The sequence below is a fragment of the Diuraphis noxia genome, unplaced genomic scaffold, assembly GCF_037042655.1.
Source record: "Diuraphis noxia isolate RWA-SAM2 unplaced genomic scaffold, SU_Dnox_SAM2 contig0001, whole genome shotgun sequence".
Classification (NCBI taxonomy): Eukaryota; Metazoa; Arthropoda; class Insecta; order Hemiptera; family Aphididae; genus Diuraphis; species Diuraphis noxia.
The window spans coordinates 94,076,075-94,096,862 of record NW_028301711.1 but is presented as its reverse complement, the minus strand read 5'-3'; the positions used below and the strand labels follow the sequence as shown (position 1 = coordinate 94,096,862).

Genomic DNA, 20,788 nt, shown 5'->3' with positions numbered 1-20,788 from the left:
ATTGCAAACAGTGAATGCTGGACAAATTAACAACTATAAATCGACAATAAAAAATAGCATGACATTTTATTAGCGCTTGACCGCCCATTAGAGCTTGGACTAGGCGTTTAGGGACTTGGGCTATAGGATGTCTAATGGGTCATAATATGCTAACGAAAAACAGTACTCGAAATCCAAAATAACTTAAAGAAGTGAGAAAATACATGTTGTAAATAATTCTTATTTGGATACCTGGACTGCAGGCTGGATTTTACATTGACATGATTGATATTGAAATAATTGCAGATAAACAGACTAAATTAGCCGTCCTTACACCTGACCCGCGGCTTCCGTATACTTACATCTCCCCGTGCAACGATATTAAAAGCGAATTGAACAAAAATATTTTTCTTACGACAAAACATACGGCTAAGCAGCCAAGTCCGATCAAACAAAACAATCGGTCATGAGGTCGAACAGAAAACCAAAAATATTAAATCTCAAATGAAAAATTGGGCTAACTGGGCTAAAATTGTTTCGTTAAACCAGATTGACAGGCACATTTTTTATGGAGAAAGGTGAGCCTTCCGATCCTCTTGTGCCCCAAACCATAATAACAATCAATAATATAATTAAACGAACGCAGACCATTCAAAGTTCTTTGAAGAGGAACTAAAAATAAGTAAAATAATTTTGCTGAAAGTGGAGAACCAGATCCAAAGATTGAAAGGAATACTATTCAGTTCATCAGTTCTACGAAAAAAAAAAAAAATACAAATACAGTGAAAGCTCCTTTAACGGACACCTCTCAATAGCGGACACCTCCAAATAGCGGACGACGTTTAAGCGACCGAGAGTGTCCGGTATTTAGAGGTTTCACTGTACCTATTGCAATATTTGCAATAATATATTCACGGTTAAACTATAAACATCAAAAAATTACGATTTATTATTAAAATGAATATTATTATTTCATCACTATATTTTAATTATGATGGCATAAAAAAAACTATTCCTATTAGGTATACCTACATTTAGATTGATTTATTTCAAAAACATATTAATTGTTATTCAAGCTTGAATATTTTATTGTAAGTATAATCATTACCTACGCAGTTTATACCCCGGAAAAATAATTATTAGAATTTCAAAATATTGGCGATAATAAATGATAAATTTTCGTACACGATAATGAAATGAATAATATGGGACTTAATTCAGACGAGGGTAATATAATATTATAGTGTTTGATAGCACAAATATCCCAACGTCGATTGCGCAAACAATTTGACAACGTTTCAAGAAATAATAATTATTTTCAAGTTTATCATCGCGTTTACAGCACTGCCCTTTGCCGCGCTGCTGTGTGTCACAAATGATTAAGCCCAGCCTATACATATTATTACGGCTGCACAGTCGATGGTCGATAATATAATATTGCAGAAGTCCAAGTGAAACGTTGAGGAGCTCAATCACGACGTGCGCCGCCGCCGCCGCCGTAACTTGCACAGGTGCCTATTATTATTAATTGAATATAATGTAATATCAAATAGAAATACGAACGGTTTTGGGGCCAGTGTGTCAGCGGCGAAAAAAAAAAGTAGTAGGGCCTCGGCCGGTGTGACTGGTGTTCGGCGGCGAGAAATGTTATTATTATTTATCACTATGCGGTAGTGTGCATTTGCATTTTGCTGCTACCGTGGTCCGCAGGTACAATAAAAATATAATATTTTGCACCGTCATCGGAATAACAGTTTCCTAAAATGCGACCAAGCCACCCGAAGCGTTATAATGTAGAATTTTACAGCCCACTGGCCGCTCCGCTGCAGTTTAAAATAGAAAGCGGAACTCGGAGCACCTCTTCTTGCCCGACACGATACGAGGATAACACGGAACGAAAATTATGCACTTATAGAGCTGTACACGTTTGTTGATCAGTCGGGAAAAAAACTTTTTTGAAATGAAACAAACGAAATGGATATCGTGGTTTGTATTCATTTAATACCAATAACAATATATCGTTTCGGTATCGATTGTGATGAGCGAATATTATTTTCAGAATACGAACATATTATGCTGCACGCGTATCCCAAGACGACGTATAGGATTGAGATTTGAGACGATTGTGTACGACTTTCAAATTTCTCAACCGATTGCATCGAAATAATTATAAGATCGCAACATCTTAGATGACGCAGTATAGATAACCTAGAGCAAACATTATTTTAGCACAAAATGTTTTATACGTTTTATATTCACTATATTGTATTATACGGTTGGACTATTAAATTTGGCAAATATTATCATTACTATAAAATGCAATGGTGAAAATGACGCATTAATCTTATTCATAGGCAATAATATTATGTCATTTAATCTTTATCGGTGTATCCGAATTGGTTTCCGGGAAAAAGCATTTTCAATTTTTTTTCTTCTCATTTTTATGCAGACTTATCTAAATCATTTTTTGCTACATTTGTGCTTATAATGTTATAATAATGTTTTTTGATCGTATTTCGCCTTTTTTTGTAAGTGTTTATCGATGTGCGATTACGGTATCTCTATAAACCTATATAGCTGTCCATCTATAACTGTCTGCCTATATGTATAATAGTATAGTAGTTCATATTGCGGTCGTACAGTGTTTTGTGCAGCTATATATGGCATCCAATTCGGATGTGTTCCATCACTTACCCATAGAATATCGGGAACCAATTCGGATGTGTGCTTCGCGGAATGTCGGGAACTAATTCGGATGTCAATTTTCAGGTATGGGTACCAATTCGGATGCAGCCTGTATTATACCATACCTACCTATAGTTTATTTAGGTACCTAGTCAAACACATTAATTTGTATAATATTGTCTTCCCATCATCTCAAATTTGAAGAAAAAAAATACACGGAATATTTTGGGAGATGGAAAACTGCGGCGAAATTAATCTTTTTCCAAAAGTTGATATGTAAAGTGCGGCAATTTATTCTATCGGTGGCTTAACATCCATAACGTTTGTGTAGTGTGATATCGCTATCATGTAACATGGACATTACCTACAATTTTATATTCAATAGAAGTCTCTAAATATCATGGAGTATTCGGCGTAAAAACAAAGAAAAAAATAATTTTAAAACTGAAAAATTTACACACAGGTAGGTTATATGATTTAAGTACTATAATATAGTATAGGCATATAGAATATATTATATAAAATAAATGTCCGCAGATTGTATAATGTAATTAATATTTTTTTGCCGCACTTTACGCATCAATTTTCAGAAAAAGGTTAATTTTGTCGCAGTTTACATACAGCCAATATTTTATGGTGTATATATTATAGGTATTATTATAGATGTAGTATCGCTTATAATGTTTGTATGATTACATTGCGAAATTAGTTTGAAGAAAAAAATGTTTTGGAGTTGGGGCAACATAAGACATAATTCAATGTGCCACAGCCTAAGCCAATCTCAGTCTAATGATCAGTACAGACTGTTTACTTACCTACACATCATCATATTTATATAATATTTGGATTGGAATGATATATTATAGGCAATATTGTATGATATTAAATATCAATTATACTTACTGAACAATCATACATATCGTAAAAAGTAAATACATTAAACGAACATTATATAGGTACGAATTATAAAATATGTATAACAGAAAAATTCATGATTGTACCTATTACGACCAACCAATAATATGATACCAATTTCGAATTTCAAACCGTTCTCGTTGGACGCGCCATCGCGAAGAATAAACAAAGCATAATATTATTAGAAATACAATGACTTGACACAATATTATTTTGTACTCGTATAGTAATATACCCAACATTATTATTTTATGATGTTTGCGCTACAGCACCGCGACACTTACTTAGTGTGTGAATTTCGATCCTCTTGGAAGTCGTACAAGTCTTTGGAGAAAGTGTGCCTTATCGTCTCGTAAAACCATTTAATGTTCGGCACTAAAGACGAAACGGTTGGTAGTTCCGTCGACTACATCATGTAATAGGTATTATAGTACAAATCGGAAGTGTGTAATATCTACTATTAGTTTGTTAGTATATTACTATAAATTATAATATCGTTACGTCACGTAAGAATTATTATTTCGATCCACGTTTATAGCCGAGTACGCGGAGTGTGAGTGTTATGATTATTAATTTATTATTCGATCAATACTATACGCGTCCGAAATAAAAATACCAACATCACCGCATTACCAAGTACTTATAATATGTATTATTGTTCGACATTTCGACATAATAATAATATAAAATGTGTAAAATTAAAATAGGATAGTAGGTACATATTGTTATGTCATTATTTATCATATTGTTATAATTAGACAAACGCGTACCTATTACTGTTTTACTACAATACGATACATCCGTTCGTGTCCGGTTATCGTGTGCGCGCACCATCAGGTATGTAGACGACAACAACAAAATAATAATACGCTGACAAAAACAAATTCGGTCATCAATTGTCTCTCAGTCGTGAACCACCCACCACACGAGTAAAACGCAAAAACATTATCATAATAATTTATGATAAAAACAATATTACGTACGGGCGTGTGTACTGTTATCATCATTGTTGAAAAAAAATTCTCGTTAAACAGCCTGCTGTGTCGTGTGTGCCCATGACGAATACCTAAACGTACATAATAATATGATATTTTAATATTTCCGTAAGAGTCGCGCACCGCACAACTATACGACTAACATAATCATTATTATTATCTGCTCGTTTGTTCTGCAACTCGTCCCGAAATTTTATCCAAGATAATAAAACAGCATGTTGTTATTGTTAAGACCATTATAATACGCGCTGCGGTGTCTATTGGAATAATAATAATATCGTGTACGAGGTATGACTGCTGCTGTAGTTGTATAGTTGGAACACCGTGTACAGCTGCTGCAGAAAAAGTGAAAACTAGCAACGGTTTCAATAAACGGCTGTACCGAGACGTGGTGCCTATATTATATACCAAACATCTTACCGACCGAATATTATTGTTTTGTACGCTCATCATTCTGAATTTGGCCGAGTCCAGTCCGACGAGTCTCGTATAATATGACAATATTATTATAATATACGAAATGTCCACCAGTCGATACGCCACCGTTGGCATCGATACAGTTCATGCCGTTTGACGGACCGTATACGAAAACACATGGGAAAAAGTTATTATAAGAGATTGTTACCAACTATACTAACACCATAATAATTGAGCATAGGAAATACCCGCTAAATCGCCAAAACCGTCGAGCTGCATAGATGAAAATTGGTCGCCAGTAACCATTTCGCAAAATATAATATTTGCCACCTATGTAGCTCAAGGCTGGTGGTGGGGGGGGGGGGAGAGCGCTTAGACCGTCAAGTTTTGGCGTAAAAATTATAAAATGTACACGTTTTTTTTTATTGCTGTCAAAATATTATGTAGTTCAACTACTGTAATATCTTTGGACGGAGTGGCGACAGCATAATAATAGGAAAAACTATAATACCTATTTCTGTGCAGTTGTCGAACATCAAACGCGGTTAAAATCAGACAATGACGAATATATACACGCGAACGAGACGCGCGACTAATAATGTTAAAAATAATAATGATTGTAAACTATAATGGAAATAGAAGCGTATATTATATCGTTATTATATTATTATTATGCAGTATAAAATGTAAAACGTAATATTATATTGGTAATAATAATAAATGTATAAAATATGTTTATAATATTATTATAATAAATAATAAATTGTTATTTGCAACGAAAATAATAGCATGTTTAGCAATATAATGTTATTATTTATGAACAAAGCGTTCTTTTACAAAAATTTTAACATACGCTTGTTACAAACACACATTTTAAAATATGACTGGCGACAAAACAAAAAGTTGTTTAAAGTACAATAATAATAATAATAAATAATAATATGTGTACACGAGACTTGTCGACAACACACGCGCATGATACATAATATTATAATATAAATAACAGTCGAATAAAGTGCAGTTCGAGTATATGTATAATAGTAATATTAATAAATGTTATAAAACAGAAACGTTAAGAGACGTACATAATTTATATAAAGACAACAATTTTATGTATATATTTAAGAGCGAAAATAGGTATTAATATTAAATTTAAGTTTATTCATATACCTACGAACTATTTACGGTATCTATATCGCGTACGAGTGACAATACTGTTTAGATATTGTTATCGTCGCGGTAGTTGTTGTTGTTGTTGTCAAGTTCCGGTGATAAAAAAAAAATAAAAATAAAATAGTGTAAAAGTAACTCGGAAAAAAAAACAAAAAACATATTGCATAGTAATTAGACTAACTAATAAAACATAAAACATAATACAAACACAAAAATACCGATTTCGCTGGCCACATTATAGACAGTGTTCTGACGACGATAAAATGTTATCGTTTTACAGCAGGACCAGTAAAATGTGCGACGAAGAGACGTCGTGTCGGTCCAAATGGCCACCGAACACGGCACAGAAGAACTACGGGTGATGTGTAAATATTAACCCCGTGAATTCTTTCAGTGCCATTTTCGGTGAGACACCAAAAACGTTATGGGTGTACCGTCGATTGTGCGCGATCCGGAAAAGCGTGAGGAACGCTATTGCAATAATAATGCCGTTTTACGCGTTTTGGCGTCCGGTCGGTCGCTGCAGTGGTGGCGGTGGCGGCAACAGCAAACAGTCTTCCGAGGCGACGCGCGGAACAAGTGGCGAACGTGTAACGAAAGTGCGAAGAAAATAAACCGATCTACAGCAGCGGTGAGTTATTGATTGATATTAATAAATAACGGACGGTCTTGACGGTATGAGATATTATTAAAATCATAGACAGACGACGACGGCGCGGGAGAGACGACGGATGACGTGTGTCGGCGAGGACGGTTCGACTTGAAGTGACGACACCGCGTACCCGCGACGAACAGGAGGACGACGACGTCGGCGACGCGTGACCTCCTCCTCCTCCTCCGGACGACCGACTCCCCCGTGCGTGGCGAGGGGGGGGGGGCGCGCTCCGGCGGTGGTGTGAACCGCACGGAGTCGGGAGAGAGCGGCGCGTCTGCCGTCTGTCTCTTCTCCGTGCGGACGAGACTTGGTCCGCACGAATACTGACTGAGAGTACCGCCTAGACGTCCGACTTTGGTGCGCGCCGGATGGCCCGGCGGCGGCAGATTTCTCCGGGGGGCCCCTACGCGCGCGCGCCCAGTGGCGGCTGCGGCTTTGGCCGTAGAGGAGGGGGGTGAGTGGGCGGCACGGGAACGGGTAGTATCGTCGTCGGCGGCGGCGGTCAGGGGACGATGCGGAAGGAGCGGCGACGACAGGGGGGTGACGGAGAACGGAAAGATACAACCGGCGACGATGACGGTGACGCTGCTGCTGCTGGCTGCTCAGCACTACTGCCTGCTGCTCAGCACTACTGCCTGCTGCTCAGCACTGTCGCCCGCTAAATGAGGCCTGTTCCGCCACCACCGCCGCGATGGAGCCTAACCGTCTCTGGTGGGTCGCCGGCCGTGTTTTTTTTTTGTACACGTATCAACCGCGTATTATTATTATTGTATACAGTGAGGCTTCCACCTCACCAAGTCTCGTGGACAACAAAAGAAATACGTTAAACAGGATTACACGAATTTGCTTCTATGATTTGGTTATGACGGTTCTCAAAAATACAGGAAATTTCATTCAAACGGAAGTCTCACTGTATTGCATTATAATAGTGATAATAATAATGATAATAAACGATATGTATAATATTATAATGTGCACTATTATTATTATTATTATTACTATTTTCATTGTACCTACCTATCATCTGCTTTAACAGAGAGTGTGAACGACGCCGCCGCCAATAAGATAGGGCAAAATATAACGCGCGAATACAATATTATCGTGTGTGCGGGGTGTGTATTAATATGGTATGCGTGCGTGCGTGTGCGTTTAAGTCTGCGTAGGTATCTGCGAGAAAATGATGGCGTATTATTTTCATTATTTTATGTTTTTTTTTTCCGTTTTGGAGGGAGTGCGGCCACAGTGGTCTGATGAACTCTGGTGGCTTTTCAGTCGTTGTTCACGTTACCGGGGCCGGAGTTATGCTTGGTCGCGCATGACTCACATTTTGTTGCACGACGCAGTTGGACGACAAAAAAAAAAAATAGTAATAATAATAATAATAATGATAAAAAATAAAATAAAATAATATAAAGTAAAAAATAAAAAAACACATAATAATACGCACAAATTGCTGGTCACCGTTGTTGTAGTGTTTTATAGTTGCTGTTTTTGTTATCGCGGCGGCAGCGATCGTTCGGCATTATTACGTCGGTGGAGAAAATGGTTAAACTATAATAATAATAATAATATATCGATATTATAAGATATAAATAATAGTGCGCCGACCCTCGAAACTGCTGGAATAAAAGTTAATCGAGAAACCGGGAACCGAGGGCTGGGAGAGCTTTCTCGGCTTCACGCGTAGGTAAGAAAACGGCAATCTAAACGCACCGGCAATGATATTATTATAAATTTATGATATTCGTACACAATGGTGATTTCATACGTGATAGTTATCATATATTTTGGTTAGATATGGTGGCATCGATGTCTTTCAAAGGGCGTGCGGTGAAAATTTGAAATTTATCCAAACGGAAACAAAATTATTGAAAAATGCACTTTTAATGCATATGCGTCATTCCGCGTTCGCGATACAACTTTTTTTCGGAAGAAATAATGATAACTCTATCAAAATTATTAATAATTATTATAATGTGTACTTTAATATTTTGTTATGAATATACTTAAATATTGTCGTTATTGGTCAGAAGCGTTTGTTTTTTCGGACCCTAAGCACTATTATATACAAGTTATTGTTGACAAGTATACAAAATGTTTGACGAATTTGTGTCACAACTTTAAGTAGTTAATAATAATATAATAATGCACCGTGAGGAACTGAGGAAATTTGTTTGGGAACCTGCAGTAAACCACTATTCTACCTACGAGTACACTGTAAGTTTAGGCATTTACAAGATGTGGGTTAGCTGGACACACGACGATTTCTCGGAAGCCAAGAATCATCAGCAGCTGCATTCGGAGAAGGAACGAAAAGTCGGAAAATCTACCAACCATAATATATAGACTTTCAAAGCGAAAAAAGCTGAACTTCGACGTCGAACGCGGTTTCGTATCGGTATGCGGTATGCGCTAATAAGCTTACTCTTGCACTGCATAATATAGTGTAACCAACGATGCCGTCATAATAATATTATTATATTAAGACTTATATGTACCTACCTATTATTTTTATAGGGTCAATTTCGCGTCAGGGACAACGACTTTTCGGCCACGAAAAAATATTCGCGTCAGTAATCGCACTGCACATAATAACATTATGATGGATATTATATAAAAATGTGAAGAATAAATATTTTAATTGTTGTATCCTGTATAATGATATTATATATTATTATTGTACACCGACGAGAAAACCATATTGTACGTTTACAATGCCTATACACACACGAGACTAATCATAATATTAAATCGTTAGGTATCGCGTGTGTGATGCACTCAACATTATGGTATATTATCGCGTTTCGACTACACTGACAAAATACAGAATATTATTATTATATTATTATATCGTACACGTGTGTTGTTTTGATAGACACTGCATGGTGATGGCCGCCAACTACATACATAGAGGTATAGGTAGGTCGTACACAGGATCTCCACCACTACTGTTTCGTTTTTTTATACCTATATGTGTATAGATAAACGGAACGATATATTATTATGTACTGTACATTTATAGCCACGTAGGTTATATATACGCAATTAAGTATATTATTTAGATCGCAAGTCGTTTGTAATTATTAACATAATACGGTTTGCTCATTGCGATATAAATATTGCAATTTTTTTCCAGACAGAAATAATTAAAGAAATATTAATTTCGTTCGTCAAGGCAACGACGGCGAACTCGTCGACAATCGGCAATTTATTACATCAATATATACAATAATTAGTACGCAAATCATATTTATTTTGCTGAATATTTTCCGTTTTACTTCACAAACCGTCCATCGTACTTATACGTTATCGTCATACATAGGTTACTATGTGGGCCCCATATACACCGTATATAGTACACAACACTCACAACTTAATAATAATAATATGTAACTATTTTCTACATTATAATTTAAAATAATCCCATCATCGGTCGTGCCTTCAGACGATAGCGTATGCCCATAATAGACCGTCGTAAAATAGTTATGTATAGTCTGCAATCGAATGCACTAAATGTGTTTGATTCGTCATTCGGGATATTCTCGTCATTGTATATTCGTATTTACATTAAATTATACAGAGCGATATAACGCACGCATAACATAATATTATATTACATTATTATAAAACTATCGCACCCACCAATAACCCGCACGATTCGTTTCAATATAAAGACAATGAATGATAAATTATTTGATTCGGTCGCTCATCGTTTTATGTCTAGAAATCAAAAACCTACGGTTCCAAAACGCCGGATTTCTTATTATTATTTCGGAAAAAATCTGTGTCAGCGATGAAAGTGTTAAAAAAAAACCAACGATACATGCTAGGAACTAGGCAGGTACCTATAACTATAATTAGGATAAATCCGTTTTGTAAAAAATAATTCAAGATTGCTTTTTCCAGATACTTTAAATTTATCACCCGAATAGAATTCTAAGGTTTTCAAAATATTGGGTATAAGAAATGATAGGTATAATTAATATTATTATGATTACTACGAAAATATTCACAATAATTATTAGCCTTAACAGACTTTGTCAACTAAAATAAAGTTGTAATAATAGTTTTAAGTGGAATGCATAATATATAATCCATAAACTGTAATACTTTTGACGTCATAATATGGTCTAAAGATGATCCTTTATAATACAAATTAATCATCAAAATTCAAAATCCAAATTAAATGTATACACCGCAAAGTATACTTAAAACGTTAAAACAGATTAGGCCATATGCCCATATTCTATTAGAATAGTATTCCAAGTTTAATAACAATAACTACCTACTTTAAAATTGTATGTGATTGCACAAACTCGTTTACAGCCTACCGAACATGTGCACGAAGGATAAATTATTGTTGTAAAATGTAATATTGTATTTTATTAGGAGACAAGAAATTTAATAAAACTTTTCATCAGTAAAATACTATAAAATACAAAAATTATCATTTCACTTTTTCTGTTTTTTTTTTTTTTGAATTTAAAGATATTATATTTATCTACTAACCAACATATATCAAGTGAAAATTATGTATATGTATGCTATATTACATAAGTATACATTATTATAATTAATTTTTTTTTTAAACTGATACATACATATATTTAGTTTTCCCTGAGGTATAACTATAGCTAGGTCATGAAGGATCAATATTGTATTATAACTGCGATTTCTGTTCTTATTATAGACATAAAATCGGCGTAAAAACTACAAAGTGGAATTTTAAATTCCAAAAAAATAATGGCTCAGGAAAGTGAATATTTGAATATGATTGTACACAGTTTAATACTATTTTTTTAAATCGGTTCAAACTTATACGTATAATTTTATCTACCTAGGATAATTAACACAAGGGCGATAAGCCGCGATAACGATAAAACCGGAGATTTTCATAGGTATGAAACTTTGAACACTAAATAATTACATATCACCCATGCCCTATATAGGAAATGACAGTCATAGTTATGGTTTTGTTCATCTGATAAGCTATAGTACACATTTTATTGAAAATAATAAATTAATTTTGTTAATATATATATATATATATGCTAAGGACACCCTGATCCCTCCCCATAATTATGCGATTGGTGGATTCAATAGGTACATACAAAATAAATAAATTAAAAAATATAAAATACATTAATCATAGTAAATTTACACTATCAAAAATGTTATTTTTTGAAAACAAAAAATAACATTAATTAATTGAATAAAGGTTGTATCGTCAGTGTATTTTGTATTAGCTATATACAATTGCATAATAATTAATGATTGTATTTGCTACTTAATAGTTGAATATTATTTATTAGTTCCTATTATAGTAAAATAGAATATACATTATATCTATTAAATTCTAAAACACTGGTAACTATTTTCATGTTAATATTTTTGTCAAATGGCGTGGTTTATTATTATACGTATTTAAAAATTATTCTTAACCAAGAAGAATATTTATTAAAGTGTAATTTTAGTTTTATTCAAATAATAATATATTTGGTTAGGTAAATAGGTTCACAAAAATCTTATAACAAGTTTTGTCAACATGGACTATTTAACTGATTAGAAAAAAAACTCGTTTGATATGCACGATTCACTCATGATTATAATTTTGTGTAGGCATAATTGAAGTAATAAATTTAAAAAATACATATAAAGATTAACATTGATGAACAGGTTGCTAATATAAATAGTCACAGTAGAGAACATGAAAAAATGCAATTTAAAAAAATTATGTATAAACTATAAAGCATGAAGTTCAACATCAGGTTAAACAAGTTACAATAAAATTAGATTCGAATGTTATCATATAGTATCTAACCTATTAAAATAATTAAAAAAAAAAAAAAAAAAAACACTTCAACGTTTAAATAAACATATATGTGTATATTATTTTACATTATAAAACAATTATGTGTAAACTGTGTATAGACTGCAGTTACATCAAACATCGATGTGCTAGATATAAGGATGACTATATTGACTACTGAGCATAGCTTAAAAGCTCGAAGTTCTGTAAGAAGTTACTCGATGAACACAATACGTCTCATGAAACAACCAAATATTTAACCAATGATTTTTCAACATAATAACGGTATGCTCTAAAACACGAAACTTACTGTTGGGCCTATGCATTTTTTTCCAGTGCTTATAATTTAAACATAAGTCAGTGGTTTTAGAAAAACATTTAAGTACAAACCTAACAAAATAGCTTACAAAAGTATTTACGCTGCGTTGATTATAATATAATGTAGGTACATGTGTTCAAGGTGTATTATTATACCATATAGATAAATACATAAATTATATTATACTTAAAATTGTTAACTAACATTTTTAGGTAATTCAATAAACTTATTTTAGCTTACCCGACGGGGACCTTTTCGATTGACTTGTTTTGAAAAACAGCAAGGTAGATAATCGTGTATAACTGCAGCTTACAGTATTACCTTCGCATAGGTAATCTTTTCGATTTTATGTTAATAGATGATGGCTTCTGAAAATAATAAAAACCGTTTAAGATATTATTGTAGTCGGCTGTTACAAGAGAAACCCGTTTCATAAATTAAATTACATCGAAACATTGCAAATTCGATATTAAGCATATTGTAATACGTGTATTATACATACTATTTCAAGTGATACTAATTGAAGGACCAAGATATTCGTTATTAGTTTTTCGTTGACGTTTCAGTTAGTATAATAAAATTATAATTTATTTGAGATTTTCACGAATACATGAACTATTATGCGCGCAAATTCAGATTTAATCTAACATATCATCAAAACATTATCTACCTAAGTATTATTTTAAAAACTCGTCCGGATTAAAAACACAGGAAAAATATTTTTTACTAAAAAATAAAAATGGTTGCGGCCATTAAACGGCAAAATAAGAATCATCAAATCATAAGTTTATTCGTTACACACAAAAGTGATACTGAATGAGCTAGGGTGGCCGCTGGCAGACTATATTAACCGCGCAACGATTGCGCCACTACTGACATTTAGGGCGAAATGACGTCACTGAACTATGCTTTTAACTATATATAAAAAAAAAAAAAAAAATAGAATGCGCAAGACAGTATTCATATATTGATCAATCAAAATGTTACTTTTAGTTTCTGGTACGTTCGAAACACTATAATAGTTATATATGATTTTTGCGTGTTTGGCTCGAAAATTACGTGACAAGACCATTTAATCGTAGAATTTATTATTATTATTACTATTTTTCATTATGAACACTGAAGGTATATATGCTATGAATTGTAGGTAAGTACCTGCAGTATATGCGTACAAAATATCACTGTAGCAAACCTCTGCAAAAATTGATATTATACTTTTAGAACTTTGAGCGTGTTTGGTTTTCATTACTATATGCAGTATATATATATAAATACCTACCTCCTATATTCTGTATTCTAATATATTTAATAACTTATATGTATCATAAGTTATTATTATTACTTTTAGATAAAGTTAATACCATAAATTATTTTTATACATCCGCATACATATGCCTATATATATATATATTTTTTTTTTGTATGAGATATAAATATATCAAAATCATTATGTTATGATGCACAAAATAATCAAATTTGTTCGTATTTAAGTACATACTACATAATATTATATAATATTAGATAATTAGTAGAATATTATACAAGCGATTGAAACTAATCAATAAACACGGTAAGCTCATAAATTATATAAAACGACAATCGATATATTTACGTCGATATATTTTGGTACTTAATGATAAATTAATTATTTACTAAAGTTTTTAGTTTTCTTAAATGTATTTTCTTCTTAATAAAATGTCAAATGACAACTTTGAATAGAGTGAATATGCAATAAATGCATATACATAATGCTTTAACATTGTGGAATTCATTTCACTGATTTCAGAGTTTATTTTGTTCGCTATATGTAGTCATTCTAATTGACTGTATAAAAAATGAGTGACATTTATTATACTTCTAAGACAATGCCATGCATTAAATATATATAATTTTATTAATATCAAATTTATTAATTCGAGTATATAGAGTTCATAATATATTAATAATATAATTTAATAAACTTTAAAATATTTACTAAATGACATCATAACTTCAACTATGATGCTAAAAATTATCAATAACACCTCAATTAGTATAATATGTTTCCTTAGAAATTAAAATGTTAGTATATAAAGTATGTTCAAAGTGTTTTTTTAATAAATTACGAGTACAGTTTTTATATTAGAGATAGTGTTAGGGTATTGCGTTATATTTTACATAATATTATCATTTTATAACATTATTGATTTAATGTATTTTCGAAAAACAATAAATCATTGAATGACAACTTACAAGATACGTTTATTCAGTTGATGCAAATTTCCTTTTATACATAAGGATACTTTTTATATTGAGTGGAAATTAATTTCATGAAAATATAAAAATATATACCAAACAAATGTGCTGTATATTTTAAATATTAATATAATACAAAACATATCAGCATACCATTGTTCTACAAACTGATTCAAAAATCACAACATAACTACAGTTTTTATAAAAACCAATTTTAATAAAACCGATTCTGGTCTGAAAGGAGAATTATACTTTATTACCTATTACCTATACCGTGCTTATATTATATACTATTATTGAAGTACCTATTGATGTCGACGCAGGGAAATACCATACAGCTGCATAATAATATGCGGAAACAATGAATATAATTTCCTGACATATATGATTGAGTAAGTCTACTGCAATGATCGACGCCTCGCGATAGACCATCGATGATCCATCGTGATCCGTGATCACGGACGGTAATAAGTGATCGAATTGCGAGATCATTCGAAAAGGAGCAGACTACATCATGTAGGTACAAGACTATATAAAATACGTAGAATCAAAAAGACTTATAACCTAGCCTGACAAAAATGGCCGCCGTATTTACTTGCCGTCGATATAGACAATACTTATAAAATATATCATGAATATTTCCTGATGTGGGCGAACGTTAGAAAACAACAAATCATAATAAATTTAACATGTTACGGTACATTATTATATTATTATACGGTCTTATAGTTAACGGGTGGATGCGGTGTACGGTGGTAAGGGAGCGGCAAAATATAGTCACTCACATCAAATGCCCCAGAATGCCCCCTCGTTACGATACAGCTTACACCACGAGATAAGAGTGGACAACTGGTTAATGCGTTTTGATTGATCAGGACCGCACTATATTGTAGACTCTATGCAGGGCACAGACGACGAATTATTTGGTCACCGGTAAAATTAGGGATTGTCCGTCAACAGTTATATCGATCGAGTGGATTACCGAGGGAACATCAATGTCTGCGTTTGAGACTAATGCGTATACAGACGCGCGTGTTTACGCTTTTATAGAGACGCGAAAGATAGATAAGATTTCCGAATAGCGGAAAACAAATCGACTAAGCTCGCGTGTATATATTGAGTTGAACGTTATCGAGTTGTATATACATCATATACGCGAGTAATACGACTAAAAGGGCCAGTGGTAACGGTTAAGTTCAAGATTATCCAGGCTTATATGGTTTTTATTTTGATACTAAGATTATAAAAATACTACCAGTACCTATAGCGAGGCAGTATTGTTTATTTATTGGTGCTTAGATCGACAACGTGATGATACCTCATATAAAGTCGTACCTGCAGTGGTGGCCGGTGACAATCATTCAATTATCATTATTTATCATGTAATAATGCGCGCTAAAAAAAGAAACGAGACAGAGGATCATCAGAGTTGGATTGTACAAAATACACAAATCGAAGAATCGCAGGTTAAACTTTTTCTCGTATATAACAAAAATTTGGATAATGGATGTATATAATAGAAATGGACCCGTGACAATATAGAAGATCAATCAACGTTTCAGTGATTGAAAATTTACAAAAATAAATTTAACCTTCTGCAAAATTAGTGACTATTAGTAAAATAAATTACTTTAATCGCAATAAAATTATCATCAGATATATTTTAAGTAATACCTATTACAGGCTGACAGACCGTCGTCTTCGCGCAGAATCATTTTTCGTATAGGTAAAGCCGTGCGCATTATTATTATTATTATTATTATAATGATACTGAATAGATTATTCTTCTCACATACACGCGTTTGATATTTTATTTAAAATAATTATGAAAGAATATTAACTCCACAAAAAGTTTAATTTACTCAGAAACTATACTCGCTTGAATTTCAATTTATGTGCGGCAACATAATATCAAAATAGTCATCGTCTGTTTATAATTTTACTGTATATATAAAAAACGGCGTGGGTTTCCATGCTTAAAATTAAGAAGCTCGCCACATGGCGTACTCATTATTCCCCGAACGGTAAAACAATCAAACCACACGACAATAATACCGAAATCAAAACTTGTTGCGGACGCATTATCAAAAGTCATAATGATGAAACGCGTGGTGAGCATCGAACGTGAATCACGTTGTAGGCATAATATAGGCAGTGTATATAGTTGGTAGGTTGTACATTTTTTACCACCGCCGCGGCACTAAATAAAAGGCGCCGTCATTAATGACTATAATACTATACGAGCGAAGGTGATGCCTACCCGCACACAATATTATAATTCGCGTACGTTTAGAATATTATATTATAACGGCTTTAGTTGCGTATGACAATCGCGCGTTACAATACACACAGTGTAGTCTACACTAAGCATAGCGATTCCAGTCACGTTTACCTTTTACAGTCTGCGATTAGCACGGGGCCACACGTCACATGATAGGTGTAAATAGGTGCACGCGGACGCGTAAGCAAATATGAGCCGAGCGCGTTTTTAGAGTGGTTATAGAAAGAGAGATGAAAAAAAATGTGCATACGACGAGCCGCCGCCGGTGGTATAAATCGGAAAACAGAGGAATCGGTTTCTATGCTTCGCTTCGCTTCGGGGGGGACGGCCATGATGCCTTTAACTATTATATTTATATCTATTTTATTTTGCGCCTCTACTGGTGGGTGGAAGTCTGACGATGGTTGGGTTTATTGTGGTTAGTCCGTCATGCAAATGGGGGTAGGGTACGGGTTGTTTTTTGGCAGTAGCTAGGAGGAGTGTGAATTTTGCCCGGAAGTCGGATGTGCGGGTCACGATCTGAGAAGGAGCTCAATATGTAGAACATTGGTTCGGGTTGGTATACTCGATAGAGGTTTGGATGGATTTGAAGTTTGCAGATTTAAGGAGAACCGAATTTTTGACGATAGTGGCAATCGGTGGACGATATGTTATCACATGCCTACTCCGATGGCGCACAACCACCGCCTGATCGAAGGAGTCGTCACTCGACTTGGACGCACGAAAGACGCCGCGCGGACCTTATAGTAACAACATTATTATCATTATTATTATTTTATTTATAATCGCATTCCGCGGCCGTCCGCTGCCGCAAGTCCAGCTGTGTCGGTTCGTATAGTCGTCTGACCGACGATGGTCTACGCGTAACACCACGGCGGCGTGTATGTGGGTAGGCAATGTACCTACGTACGTGTTATATTATACATAATAGCGCTGCTGCAGTGAGTGTGAAAAACGACACCACGTTTTGTCCAATACGTGATTACGTCAAACCGTGATGGCCGATTACAATAGTATATAGTATATAAGCGGACAAATAAGTCCAAGGACGGGAGAAAAAAAACACGACGAAAAAAAGTACATGGGTAAAAAGGATAAAAAAAAAAAAATTAATAATGCATTTACGGAATAATGTATAAAAAAAATATATATAATATATATAGTGATATGCACATGATGAAAACGTATAGAAGATATATAGGTACATACACCTATATATTATATATTAAGACATTAAAGAATTTGAATTTTAAATTTTAAATAACAAATGCGATACCTAATATACAGTTTGGAGAAAAAAAAATTATTTAAATCGTGGTTCTGTAAGTATGAAAAATATTTCAAAATAATATATTATTTTACTGGGATGCATCTAAATGTGACGATACTTATTAAAAGTAGGTATAAATCTACACTATTTTACACGAGTTTAATGAGCACGTACACTCTGTTACTCCTAACCTAATCCGGTTTTATTTCAGCAATAATTGTGTTTTATTCTCGCTGCCTGCGTGATATTTTATGATTTTTTGTGCAAATGTATAGTTAAGTCATAAATAATAAAAAATTAACTTTTTTTCCCGATAATTTTAAACGTGGAGTAATTGCATAGGCATAGCAAATTAATCTTATATTATTTATTTTATTGTTTCTTATGAATTGTTTTTCGGCCAGTAGTATACGATTTCTAATTTCTACAAAATCTATAGGTAGGTAATACTTTATCGTTCTGTCTATCGTGATTGTAAATTGGTGGAGTTTAAGCAAGGATGGTTTTAAGTCTTTAAATATAAAAGCCTACTAAAAGTGGTTTTTTTTGTTGCAATATTCTATATTTTTATAACAGCTTATTTCACACTTCAAATAACCCACCAAAATGTTGTGCCAGTATTTTTCAGTTATTTTATTTTATTTTTACTTTTCTGGGATGTGCAAACAATGCTTGATTTGTAACTTTACATTTATATGGCGAATATATATAACTGGTCAACCAAAAAATGTGCCGATAATTCTCAGAATAGCGTCTATATTATGAAAAGTTGTACCAATTATGGTCATTTTCCAGAATTTTAATCTATTCAAAAGTTATACAAAGATGTGTAAACGGTATATTCTCGTATACCTATATATTTAAGTACTTTTTTAAAATTATTACAATTTATTTTATATCATTACTCCCTTATAATGTATATTATTTTCACAACAAACTTTATTTAATATTAAACTAATGTGGTAAACTATAAAACGTTGACACATAATACAAGAAATGTTCATGACCAACATATTGCTACCAATAAATTTCTTACCCCTATTTGACCCTATTATATTTTACTCAGCACTAAGCGAGGAATTTATTCGATAACTTACAAAAATGCACTCTGAAATGAATAATTTAAAAATTACATCAATTACAATTGATCGCGTTCAGATTTTTTTTTTTCATTTGTACCATTATGATATTAAAAATTTAGATTTCCTAACCTTTTAATAAGATCAATACTACAGATATCACAAATGTTGGAGATCGATACGGGTACCTATATAGACTCGAGGAGCAGACACAATAATTTATTTTAAAACACCAACGTGGACTGCAATCCTATTAAAACATGGTAGTATTAAATTAGAATAAATAAAAAATTCAAATATTTATACATAGCTACTTTTTTACGATTACGTTTTGAATTATACGATATGTTTGACAGCAATATTTTATACATTATACATTACCAACATATCACATATTGCAATGTTAAAGTGAGGTAAAAATAATGTCACAATTATACAAAAAAAAAAAAACTGCAAAATGTAGAATTGTATATACCACGTCGTATATAATATGTATTGTTGTTGAGGCGTGTATATCGCGATAAATACTACCTATGAGGCTATGTACTCAAATTTGTTTCCTTATGTATTTATTAATTTGACAATGACAGAATAATTTTAAAATGTGTTCAACCATATTTTGGAGGACCTTGGAAATAGGTATCAAATGTGAACTATATAATATATATGATAGGTATGTATAATATAAATATACATGTCATTAAACTCGGACCAATTCTATTGAAGTTTTCTCGTCAGAACGATTTAAAATGTTATCATTATTTTTTTCGTTGGTGAGCACACAAGTGTGTATAAAACAACATGGAATACGACTTTCAAGAGGTCAAGGGTTTCACGTGGTATGTGTAGTCGTCGAGTACTAATTCTAAAGTCTTCAGTCATGGAAGGTTTAGTCGTAAAATGAGTTGCGAGCGTATACTCAGACTTCAGTACAGTTGTTACAATTGCAACAAATTGTTTTCATTTGAAATATTAT

The 20,788-nt window shown here is 33.2% G+C and overlaps 1 long non-coding RNA gene across 2 annotated transcripts in view; it reads right to left on the bottom strand.

The window, feature by feature from the left end:
* LOC149062503 (uncharacterized) overlaps window positions 1-20,788 on the bottom strand; it is a 78,777-nt gene that overhangs the window by 13,179 nt on the left and 44,810 nt on the right. For both annotated transcript variants that reach the window (XR_016189968.1, XR_016189967.1), the window contains exon 3: window positions 13,188-13,315. This is a non-coding gene — a long non-coding RNA (uncharacterized LOC149062503). The remainder of the gene's footprint in view (window positions 1-13,187; window positions 13,316-20,788) is intronic.